The following is a 12,920-nucleotide window of genomic DNA, read 5'->3' as shown; positions in this document are numbered from 1 at the left end:
CCAAAATTAAAAAAATAATTTTTTTTCTAATTGAATTCAATAACTAGTAAAATTTTAAAACTTGCGGAGTGAAAAAAAATATTACACACTTCTGAATAACTATGTTTACAAGTCACTTGGAATTATCTGAAGTTTACTACTTTGAATTTAAATTGATAAAAGCTTTGAGCAACTTTTAAAAATCAAAATTTGAAGAATATTTTTTATTTTTAACATTCCAAATAGTGGTGTTGTCAGGAAAATAATTGAAAACAAAACAAATTCAATTTTTGACAATTTGACAACTTGTTCAAATCTGGAGTGACTTTTAAAAATTTTGTAATCAAGCTAATTTTTGAAGACTGCTATTAAAACATATAAATATAAACTGACAACATATTTTCTTAGTAGATTGAAAAAAAGCAATCCTTGTGCGCCATTTTATTAGATTTTCGAAAAAAAAACCCAAAATTAAAAGAAATCACCGTACAGCAAAAGACAGTACATATTCATAAACGTATCCACAATATAAATTGAAAAACATAGTAAATAAAACATGAGAGTACATTATAGGTACTTTATACGTTCAGTATTACGTAGTTGATATATGTTCACAGCGGCAATCGATCTCTCTCACACTAACTGCTAATTGTGCGGCATCATAATTCTCTGTACCGCACCCCTTCCTCCGCTTGCCCCGACAAAACTCTCACTGTTACAAAGGACGGATAAGTACGTTTGTGTATACATTCGAACATTCGTGTCGTACACATGTTTACAGTTTAAAAGCAATACTAGATACCATATATTAACTACACTTTTTCTTTTTCTTTTTCATTATTCGTGCTTTATTAAGCTTTTGAGACTAAATTAACATTTCGTTGGATGAAAATGAAAAAGCTTCATGCTCGAGAACTCTGCGATATAAATCCACTTGTCTACATCAAATAACTATACTTTTTATCTCGACAATCAAACCCTAAATTACCAATTTCTTACACATAAATACAATTATCATTTATTATGATCTCCATTTAATTCATTACTCACCTTTATAGTGTAAAAAAAATTTTAAAAACCAAAATTAATTAAATGTATAGTTTACTTAATAGTTCAACGGTTTTTAATGTGGGGCGATGTCATGCAAACAATCTATGTAATAAACTAATTTTACTGTGTGCATTCACGAAGTTACTTCCGTAATATTTTAAAAATAAATAAATGTCCCTAAATTGTTATTTACTCATATATGTTTATTTTATACGGGAATATATATTTCTTTACTTTGTTATCATTGCAGATAATAATGTATCAACATTATAAATCAAGGAAAAAAAAAACTATTCATTTAATTTTTCCCATTAACGTCAATGCCCATTATCGTTCTTTCGCCGTGAATTAACGTAGTCTACCAATCAACCAACTTTTCCCGCAAGTTCGTCTTTCCAATTCGATAAACTACTGCCTAGCGTTAGCGATAGTTTTCTTAGAGAATTTCTCTCGGTATCGTACTTCCTCAGTATTTTTTTACTATTTTTCTTTCGCTTTTTACTTCCCATCGATCTTTTCAGTGGTTTTTTTCCTTAGAAAAGTTTGTACTCCTCTCTCCATCGTACAACGCAACCACTCAGCTTTTTCTCTATTCTACCCACGCAAGCACGGTACCTATGAGCCATTTCGAATAGAAATAAAATAATAAAAAAAACTGTTGATGCAGAGTAGAAGGGAGAATAAGAAGTGGGAGGCGTACGAATAATAAAAATTGTCTGATATAAATCAAGCGGACAACGTTAAAGAGGATGGGCATCCAAGCTTCTTATCTCGAGCACAGGGATATCGTATTAAAACTGCCGTGAAAATTCTCTCTATACTACGTATATGTGGACTTATAATCTGTATGCCCTTTTTTATAATACACCATATATCTATCATTAATTTATTGCCAGCAAATCCTCTGAGTGTTTAAGTATTAACATTGTGCATACTTTTATCCTAAGCTATGTACACATATATTCAAAAATAAAAAAAAAAATACAAATAAAAAATGAAATAATCCGGTGAAACTAACTGTCATAAATCACTGTCTGTCAAACGATTACATTAATACGCCATCGAACTATCGAAAATTATAACATTTGGAGCAAATAAATTTTAATTCCATTTACTTTTATAGAAAAATGGATGTTAGAATACGCTTTTTTAACTGTTTTAAATTGCATCATTCAATAATGTTCAAGAAATTAATTAAAATTTTTCAATAGCTTCACTTTTTTTTCAGATTTAATTTATGTAGTTCTTTCATTACAAATACTTGACTCTATTAACTGCTCAATCATCCATTTACGAGCACTACTTATATTTCAAATCCTTCTAATTCTTGTACCTTATAATCACCAATTAATAATTTTTGCTTGAAACAATTTTGTACTTTTCATCAAGACTACTATATTTGTTGCAAGTTTTGTATTTACTATAATTGAAGAGTTGAGTATCAAAAGGGTATCTTTTGATTTTCGATTAATCGAAACAAAAAACTAGTTATCTTCAATTATAAATATAATTTCGGTTATGAAGCTACAATTCGATTTTGATTTAGAAATCTTTATAATTATTTAAAAGATTTTCATTTTTCGTATTCTTGAGAAATTTTTCCATTGCTATAGAACTATTAAAATCTCTTAAATTTTCAATTTTGGTTGAAGATGTTTTCTCCTAAGTTCACGCACTTGTTGATTGAAGAAATTCTCGAATCAATAAGACTACCATGTCTTCGTTCAAGAAAAATATCATGAAGAAAATATTTAATTTATTTTTTTTTTTTTTTTTTTGTAATGTAATCATTTTTTTTTCTGTGTACTGTAGTGACACACAGAAAAAAAATTGTTCTTGAATCAAGTAAATAATTTTGAAGAACTTAATCTTCTTGATTTGAGTAGAAAAATTCTTAAACTAATAAATTTTTCGTGATTTAAGGAAATTTTACTTGATTCAAGACAATTATCTTCTTCAAAATTATTTTATTGGTTCAAGAATTTTTTTCTTGAATCAAGTTAATTTTTTTTTCAGTGCAAAGATACTTCTATTTCCAACTTTAATTCTCACTTGCTTGTGATAACTATCCCAGAAATTCAATCAATTATATGGAAATTTATCGTGAACTTCAAAAGGTCTATAGTTTAGACATTCAGATATAATCAGAATTAATCTCAAACAAGTTCATTAATTAAATTCTTGTTCCTTCTCCATTACAATCAGATCGATGAGGAACGACTAATGGCAGAAAACTTAAGTGATAGATAATAAAAAAGGTGCGTTGAAGAAAACTATGGGTATAAATATCTGCAAATCGTCAGAATAATCAAAAACAAGTGACTAAATATTACGTAATTCAGAAGTAAAGTGTTTAAATATATAAAACGGTAAATTTAATAGGTATTGACGGAGTAACGTACGCCCGTCGAAAACCTGAAAGCTAAGTAGTATATCGTTGTCCTCGGAAGGATCGCGCGAGTGAATCGACTTTAAATGACGTAACGATCTGAGTAATCGTAAATTTCCCGCGCATTTGCCGTTGCTGGAAGAATGTACTGCACCCTTCGGATGTCCTCAACGGTTATCTCCTGATTCTCGATGGGCATCTCGGCAGAGTCCGAGCTAAGCATCGTTCGCCAACCAGACCCGTATCCCGAACCCCGACGGACCACATTCTTCACTGCGACGCACATTGTTCCACCTCCTCCACTTCTCCTTCATCCTCATACTCATCCTATATAACCATCTTCAAGACTTACAAAACCAGCTTATAACAAGCTGGCTCTGCTCGACTGTTCAGGTTTTTCGATCCTCCAGTCCACCAGCTTCCTCCTTTTATTCTTATTATTTTTTCACGAGTCTCTTTCTTCATCTTTCTCTCTCAAGCTATTCTACTCTCAAGATCCCCTCTCTGAGAATGTTAGCGGCACTTGTTGAAAAACGCCGAATAAAGATTTATAAGCATATGGTTGACCGACTGCGGTCTTCGTTCATGATCCTCTATCGAACAAGTCACCACTGACCTTCGAAGTATAGTCAAGAGAACAGATACGATCCAATACAACCAAATACCATATATAGTTGTATAGAACAAGGACGCAGCATTAACCATCTTCCATAATTTCTTATCTTACGACTTACAATCCCTGTAGTTATATACGATTCACATTGACCTTCAACGATTGGTTACAACCTCTGAATAATACCAGTTTTTATGAAACTTCTAACACTGTTTACCTGCTATTCGAAATGTTTTTTTTTTAATTTTTTCTAAAGTCCAGGAACGGTATTTATTCTTTTGTTTGTCCTACAATTTTTTTACGTGTACTTACATTTAAAAGCCAATAAATTATTCGTAAGCCTTGCGGTTCCGTCTAAAAATTTAACAAGAAAAAATTCTTAGGCTCTGTTAAGTAAGGTATATATAAACTCACAATACACATTCCGAAGTAAAAAGTTTCAGAAGTTGAGAACAAAATGAGCTTTTCTCATGCTTTTCCTTGAACTTATCTTTATTATAATTTTAATATATATTTATAGAGCTCTTGGATTCTATTTTTGCTCACCATTAGTCTATAGTTATTCATTTAATTTAATATACGTTTTCTAAATTTAAGAGGGTTATTGTTGGTCGAGAATTATTATTCAGAATTAACCAAAATTTAGTATATTAGTAGATTATGCTAGAATAACAATTACAAAAATTTTTTTAAGAGCAACAAAAAACGCATAAAAAAATATTTAACTTTTAAAACTATTGCATTCATTAAGTGTTAAGAGTTTATACCGTTTCGATTTCCATAAAAATTGATATAATGAGAAAGAACATCTTAAATATTTTTCAATATTAACACTACTGATTCAGAACATGGATGCAATTAAAACAATTAGAGTAAATTCATAAAAAATTATCTGAATCTCTTTTTCTAAAGTATCACAAGTGCGTCTACCATATATAAATCAAACCAAACTATGTATTTTACATTTGACTCTTGCAGTATCGACAGTACTATCTTAGAAAGTGTTATCCCGGTAGAAAATTCAACAGATTACAGATAACTTGATACCGATTTAATTGCGAAACGAAATATTAAATATAGAAAATTTAATTTGTTTTACACCCAAGCTCTTGATAGGTCATCTGTTGAATATCACTTTTGTTAAAACCAACAAAATATTAATTATTTAATCAACTACGGTTTGAAGGTAGTTTTCGCCTAACGGAGTGTAAAGTATGCATTTATATTTATTCTTGTTTTCTTAACTGGTAATCTCTCGGCATAAATTTTTTCATAAATATTCTAATCGATCCATCATGATAAATTTCTCATAAATACATAATTATAGTCATCAAAAATCGAGCCTATAAATTATAACTGATATGTGAAATCTGATATACGTACATATTATTCTTCCTTGTTATTTTTTTGTTTAGTTTTCAACATAAATATCTTAATCTAAAAATCGTAATTTAAACTCAAAATTAAGTCAATTGGACAATGTAATAAACGAGTACCCGCAAAACTTGAACTCGAAGACGAAGAGTTGGTAAAAAAAAAAAAAATAAAATAAAATAAAATAAAATAAATAAATGAATTTGTTTGTGGAAAAAATAAGAAAGTGAAAGATATTTCTAGCATCATATACGCTTGCGAATGGAAGAGTTATTTGAGTTTCAGAGTCGGCCATAATTCTCACAAAGCTATTCTCATCCCGGTCGCTCACTGCTCACCCACTGGAATATTTAAACATTGGGGTGGGTGGCTTTAGGCTTTTAGACGAGTTGGGGTATGCGACACGGCAGGAGTCTGTAGGACAGAAGATCCGTCGAGCAGGCCAGCAAGCAGACATGAGAAGGGAAGGAGAGTCTGGACTCTCAACGCAGCTGACAGCTGTTCCCTTGGTGGGCCGGTCGGTGGGGAGGATTCAGCCTAGTCGCGCCCCTTCTATAATGGCTCCCTTTTCTTCCTCCCTCTACCCAGTATGGCTGGCACTCTCCTAGTTACGTCATCTACCAGAGCCATGCGTAAATGCTGACGTCAGATGTGTTGTGATGTCCATATGACTGCACGATACATCATCGTTCCACACTATGGACCAATCAATTGCTATAGACCAGTAGTAAAACGTCACAATACCTGTGAAAAAGTTTTCTCATATGGCCATACGTGACCTGATTTTGTTATATATGGCCATATCAAAGTATGCGTGAAAATAAAAAAATAATTTGTTGTCATTTTTTAGTAAAACTGAAAAATGATTGTTATTTCGGAAATTAATGTCCTTTTCAGAACATGTATGGGCATATCAAGACAAAAAATTATATATAGACATATCAGAAAATAATTTAACGAATAATATATCTACACTTCATTTTCCTTGATCTTGTGATGTAATTTTTCCTTTCATTCCTCGTGCTTGGTAGATATAACATTAACGCTAATGAGGAAAATTATTAGTAAGACCTAGTTTTTCTTTTTTAGCGATTCATTATTATCATTAAGCATCAAGTGACTTGATGAACGGTTCAGCGCCTTCAAGCCGTAAGATATATAGTAGATTAGGGTGAGCAAATAAATGAGCCCGCTGTATAGGATATGCCAGGTTGTGTTATAGTTATAAAATTAAAATAAGTTTAACGGTAGATCAGAATAGGATTAACCCAGGGAAACTAAAATTAGTAACTCGTTAGAGCCATCATTTCTCTTTGCTACGTCCAATCCATATTTTAACCTCATGTTCTCTTTTTGTCAGTTTAGACTTGAGACTAGTGTGGTAACTAGCAGAATCTTTGAAAAGGTTCTCCTCGCCGAATAGAAAGAGGCTAAGCTTAGAATGAGAAAATACTAGTAATAGATATATATCTAAGCATTATGTTATGGCAATGAAAGAGAAAAAGAGATACTGTAAGACAGTTACCAAAGTGGCTATGTGATGGCAGCATAGTCAGCTACAGCGATACGTAATAAACGTTACACTCGACAATCCAACGATACGATACATGTGACTGTTATGTGTGTAAGCCGGTCCGCGTTGCACACGAGGGAATTCCCCGTTTCACGAGCACATAACAAGCACGTTTATGGCCATGATCACATGATTCTGCACAACCACAACTATATAACCGAGTTCCATTACCCAGTTACTGAGCCAAACAAATCGTAAAGTTTACTTTAAATTTACTGACCCGCTCAACTCAATCACTACAGTCTCATACTATCCCATATCATTCAAATTATCGCTTCGAGTGTACCGATTAAAATAGGGAGCTATTCGGGTTTTTTGTTACTTTTTTACTTATTTTCATTTTGTTACAAACGATTTATCCAGTCATTAATCCATATGTACCCCAACTAATATTTTTTGTTAAATTTAAATATTTTAAAACTAAATATTCCGCTAATGATAAATTTATAAAAATTAACTAACGATAATAAACTTTCAATCTTTGTAAGATTGTTATTATGATTAGTTTATGTTTATTCTTAGTATTATTGTTATTATTTGCATAGCAGAATAATAATTAAACAATTCCATTTCTACTATCATTAACAATCATAATCATGAATAATGCATAGCGCTTTAAAGATCCATGATATAATTGAAACCTTATGTTTACTTTTACGATAATGTATTTATACTACTATCACTTTTATCTCAATTAAGTATGTATTTTAAATTCTCATTGTTTTAAAATATGCATACTTGAAAGTAGAGAAATAGATCGACTGGGAAATATCGATTGAATTGTTTTTGGTGTATAAAAAATGATAGAGAGATTTATTAATATTTTTATTTGAACAGAATGTAGTGCTTTCTCATCCTTCCAATTTTACAAACCATAGGCTCATTCGATCAATGGGCCGTGAGACGCGCGCGCATAAACGCATCTTTCTCTTTCTCGCTTATATCTTGTTTCGTTTTTCTTATGAATGCCGGCAGATGTCGTGGGTGTTTTATAGCTCTTAAAATGGCTATGCAGTTAAATCTTCAATTGTTATAGGATAGTTATATTATACTATATCTTTTACTATTCTCATCACATTCATTATATTCAAATAGCTATCCCTTACTATTTGTCTCCATCAATCAATTCGTCGTATAGCTTAATCACAGTAGTTTATTACTTATAATACTACTGTGAAAATAAAATACATTTGACTAAAATTTTTTATTCGACTTATAAATAGTACAATTCAAAAATTTCATACCGTTATATGTTAAAGTTTCAGGATTTTTTAAATAAAAATAAATATTTTTTTTTTTTTTATATTAGGCGACATAATCATTTGGCGATAAAGTAATCTACCACGCGACATTGGAATGTCTTGAGTGAATTACTGTCTTTATCGCGAAACCAATCCCAAGAGATACATAACATCATTTCGAAGGAGAGAAAATTTAAACTCTCTTGAGCCGTGAGGTGAAAAGAGAACGAAAGAAAGAGAAAAAGAGAGGAAGCAGCAAACGCAACGTAGAACGCGTAGTATTGCTGCAGAGCCTTGGGGTGATTTATTTGAGTTAATTCCAATTCCATTGGAGCCGCGAGGTGACGGGGGAGGTCGAACGGCCGGTAAAGGAGCGGTTGGTGAAGAGTCAGAGAAAGAGATGAAAGAGAAAGAGGAGACAAGGTGGGTGGGTAAGGGGCCGGTGGATATTCTTATGCAATTTGCCAGAAAGGTTCAAGAACCCAGGAGATCCCGCAATTTATCTTGCCTTATGTTACGCCGAGCCAAGGCAACGGAAGATAGATGGCGTCACTGCTTTCAACCCCCTTATCCCACCCTCCCAAGACCCACCTCCCCCATACGTATAGCTCACCGACAAGACCACCTCACCCCCAGCCAATGAGAAACGACCGCGGTGGCCATCTTGGATGGAGAGTTATTGAACGAAAAAGATGAGTAAGAAACTTGTTATAAGGGTGCGTTCTCTCCAAGGTGCTCCTCAGTGTTAGGACTTGTCCGGACAGAGATTCCGAAAATAAGAGTCAGTCGAACTGAGGGTGGAGGACACTGCTACTGAACACCACACTCCCGAGGGGATGTTCGTGCTATATTGATTAATTGCTTTACCGTGCTTTAAGTTACTTTCGCACCACCTGCTATGAACCACTCACCGGGTCAAAAAACTTTGGCTTTCAATCAGATTAATTACGTTATGATTTAATAACACAACACCAAGTCTTTTATTTCAAGCATTCTTCCCTCTAGATTTTGCTATCATAGTGTGAAACCACTATGATTCAATTGGTAATTTAATGTACAATGCATTTCCTCTATGTATACAGTTTCTGCTTTTATGAATGTTTTACGAGTTTTTTTTATCGACATCCATAAAGTGTCATCAAATGGACATCAAATTGCGGTAATACAGTCTGTCAATAGAGCATATTGTTGGATGTAAACGATAAAAACTTTAGATATGTTTGTCTACTTTATATGAATTTTCTTGAAAATCCTCGTAAAATCATAATAAAATAAAAGGGTTTTCTAATCTAATTGAAATATATGAGCAAGTGATGTTACCTAACGGCGATATCCCCGCGTTTTTTCTACTAGACCATAAGCTTGGACGAAACTCCGTCCGATGGCGTTGGCGTAAATCGCCGCGAGTGCCATCTACTAAAATCCGGCTGAACCTTAAGGTTCCCACGTGCTTGTACCCCACCACGGGTTTTGAAAGGCTGTTGGATAGAGAAATGGGGACATATCTCTGGAGTGTGTCGACCTGACTGAATTATGGTGCATGGTGGGGGAGTATGTTGATGCCAACTACAGCGCAGAATCTCATCGATCATTTGAACATTCTCTGTGTTTTACGCCGCCGTGTTGTACTGTGTAGTAAACCTCTCCTCTTTTCTTTCGTCATTCTCCGATGATTTCTTTTCCCCTTTAGTCTCTTAACATCGCAGTATAGTATCCCCCACCACTGAGCATTCTGGTGGCCGTCGACCAGCATTGCTCCTCGATCATCACGAGGGATTCCTTCCTATTATATTTATGTGGCGACGTGTGGCCAGAACGGTTTATGTGTCGATTTAGCCCTATTAAACACTTGTTTCACATTGTGATCAGTACGTTTGATCGTGTTTTTGTGGTTCATTGTAGTTTCTTTTGACGCAATATTGTATTGTAGAGTGATGCATGATTCCTGGATTTTAATTGTTTATTCGAATAATTTATTTAATTATCTGGATATATTTTTTCTACTTGAAATCTCTGCAAGTTGTGAGTGCGCGAGTGCATTTCGCTGATGAGGGCAAAATGCGTACACGCATCCCCCTCGCGTGTCTCCTGACACTATATTACATATCAAGGTCACACCAGCGTAAGAATCCCGCCAATGGAAATTAGCAACATTTGTGAAATGCCAGTTGACTGGATTCCAAGGAGGATCGAGAACACTAGTAACCCTTATGTTATAGTGTATTCTAAACACATTTCGGTTTCGTAATACATTAGGCGAGTTTTGTTATAATTATATATTATTGAGAACGGTGTTTTTATATCAATGTTTACTTACATTTCTCCAACTTCTTGTTTAAAAGGAGGAGGAGATTGATACTCGACATGTTATCTGCTAACGACAAAAAATTATTTAAATTCCAAACTATAAAAAATTAATTAATGTATAACAAATCACCTCAATTCAAGTTGTGACTACAGATTGTTTGCTCAAAAAAGGTATTAACGCTTAAAATTATGTACAGATTCCAAACAAACAAATAATTAGTTCAATGTTTGTCATATCTGATTGTTATTAATGTCAAAATCGTACATCGTTTAAGAAATACTTTGCGTACAATAACAGAATTTTTCTCGCTTTAGTTAATGTTGAAAATTTATTAACAATACTTTCAAGAAAAAATTAATTCCGTTTATTGGCATTGATTTAACTTTGTTTAAATGATAGTCTATATACAACGTTTATTAGTTTAATCATTTTTTTCTCTAACAGAAATCATATTAGTTGTAAAAAAAAGTTTCATAAATCATTTTTCTAACTCGTTTCTTTGAATTACAATTAGTAAAAATAATAACAGATCAAATCGACATGAAACAGCAATAGTTTTATTTCATGTCCTCTTTTCCCTACGCCCTATTATTTGTCATTCTGTCCTCATCTAATGCGGGCATAGACAACAACTCTGGAGTAACAATCGCAAAACAAAGCATAAAGCGTTTAATTCACCAAAATTATTGCGTGAATTTTTCAGCAATTGAAAGAATTATTTCAAGTTTTAAAATTATTTAGAAATATTTTGAACGATAGAAATAATACCGTAGTAAATAATACAGTCGACAATAATGCTGTCATATAGATATATAAGTAGAATAGTCGTAATATAATAAATAAAATATGTGTATATACTTGCAAGCATAACTTGTTATATGTACATTGTGTAACTGTTTGAAATTTATTGTTTCAGGTAAGTGACGTTGGATATCGCCTCAAGAGCTGCTTCCTACACCTACGTATAATCAACTCGATACAATGTAAGCGTCTACTGCAAATTATATTGTATTATTGATATGACATTTAACTTCTTCATCAAAATATTAGTTTCATTAATAAATTAAATTATTTTGACAAATAGCTTCTTTGATTAATAATTTATAATCATTTTCTTTTCAATTTCTTGCATTATAAAAATTTCATTTAATTGCAATGAAATCCATAATTAAAATTCAAAATATTTTGATATATACATTATTCTGAATTCACAAGTATTATAAATGCTTCTTCCTGTGCACGTACACATATGTATCAATGGGTTTTCATTCGATGCTTTTAGATTGGTCGGTGATTTCATATCCACCAAAATGTTTATCCAATATAATGAAATAATTTTTTCTATGACAATTAATTTAAGTAAACAACCGTATAGAATTAATTTAAATGAATGAGGAGCTGATTTTCAAAAAGGTATCTTTTCATATTTTAAAAGAAAAGTTTTTTTAACTTTTTAATATTAATTACTCCAAGAATTATTAAGATTTCGGAATAAAAATCGAATTGTAGCTTTATAATCGATAGCACTTTGTAGCTAAATTAAAAAAGCTAAATAAAAATATTTATGATTGAAGATAACCAGTTTTTTGTTTCGATTATTCAAAAATGAAAAGATACCCTTTTGAAACTCAACTCCTCAAATAAGAAACTCGAAAATTTAACAGAAATAACAATCAATGTATGCACTATTAGCGTAGGCCAAAAAAGAAGATTTAATTTTTTTTTTGTTACTTAAAAATATAAATCAAGATGATGGAAAATAATTTCCGGTTAATTTTGAGCTTTTAGTATTAATATTAAAAGGTATCTATTTACAATTTTCAATTTCCCATTTTAATAACACAGAAAATTTTTTTTTTCGTCTGGAATTTTATTGTTTAAATGAATTAGCTCATCGTGAAAATTAATGCATGTAGGAAATTTAGAGGAAATCAATTTATAAGAAATTGAATGATCTACAAAAATGTTTGATGATTCTTTGCTAGATCGAGGGACTGGATCAAAAGTTATTCAAGATAAAATTTCAACCTCAAATGACGTATGATAAATCCCACAACTTTTTCAAAATTTGTTACGGAATAGTCACGTTTTTTTTAGAATTTTCCAAAAAATAAAAAAAGATTAGTTTCTTGATGATGGTTATTTTTTAATTGTTTCCGTGAAATTTTTAAGAGAAAAAATTGTATACTAAATTGATAAATACTTGTTTTTAATGAGTCTATGATTTTATTAATTCGAGTTTATGTGTCAATAGATGATGGAAAAAATAGACAATAGATAGATACTCGACTTATTTTTTTGTGAGCAGGCAAGTAACTGTTGTGAGTTTTACAACTGTATTACAACAGTTAAAAAAAATTAGGAAAGGGTAGATAGGTGTGGTTATTTTAACT

The 12,920-nt window shown here is 32.0% G+C and overlaps 1 protein-coding gene across 3 annotated transcripts in view; it reads left to right on the top strand.

Annotated features, from left to right (window-relative positions):
• The window catches only part of LOC141529303 (homeotic protein antennapedia-like), a 139,335-nt gene that overhangs the window by 30,290 nt on the left and 96,125 nt on the right, over positions 1-12,920 (top strand). For 2 of the 3 annotated variants that reach the window (XM_074245807.1, XM_074245806.1), the window contains exon 2: positions 11,444-11,510. The gene's annotated coding sequence lies outside the window, so the exon portion shown is untranslated. Of the gene's footprint in view, positions 1-10,537; positions 10,698-11,443; positions 11,511-12,920 lie in introns of those variants that run through there. The other variant, XM_074245808.1, reaches the window with a different exon arrangement.

This window comes from Cotesia typhae, unplaced genomic scaffold, assembly GCF_013202065.1.
Source record: "Cotesia typhae breed Kobodo isofemale line unplaced genomic scaffold, CoteBio_Ctyphae contig_48, whole genome shotgun sequence".
NCBI classification, from domain to species: Eukaryota; Metazoa; Arthropoda; class Insecta; order Hymenoptera; family Braconidae; genus Cotesia; species Cotesia typhae.
Note: the sequence above shows the minus strand (reverse complement) of the source record. Positions and strands in the feature narration are given on the sequence as shown.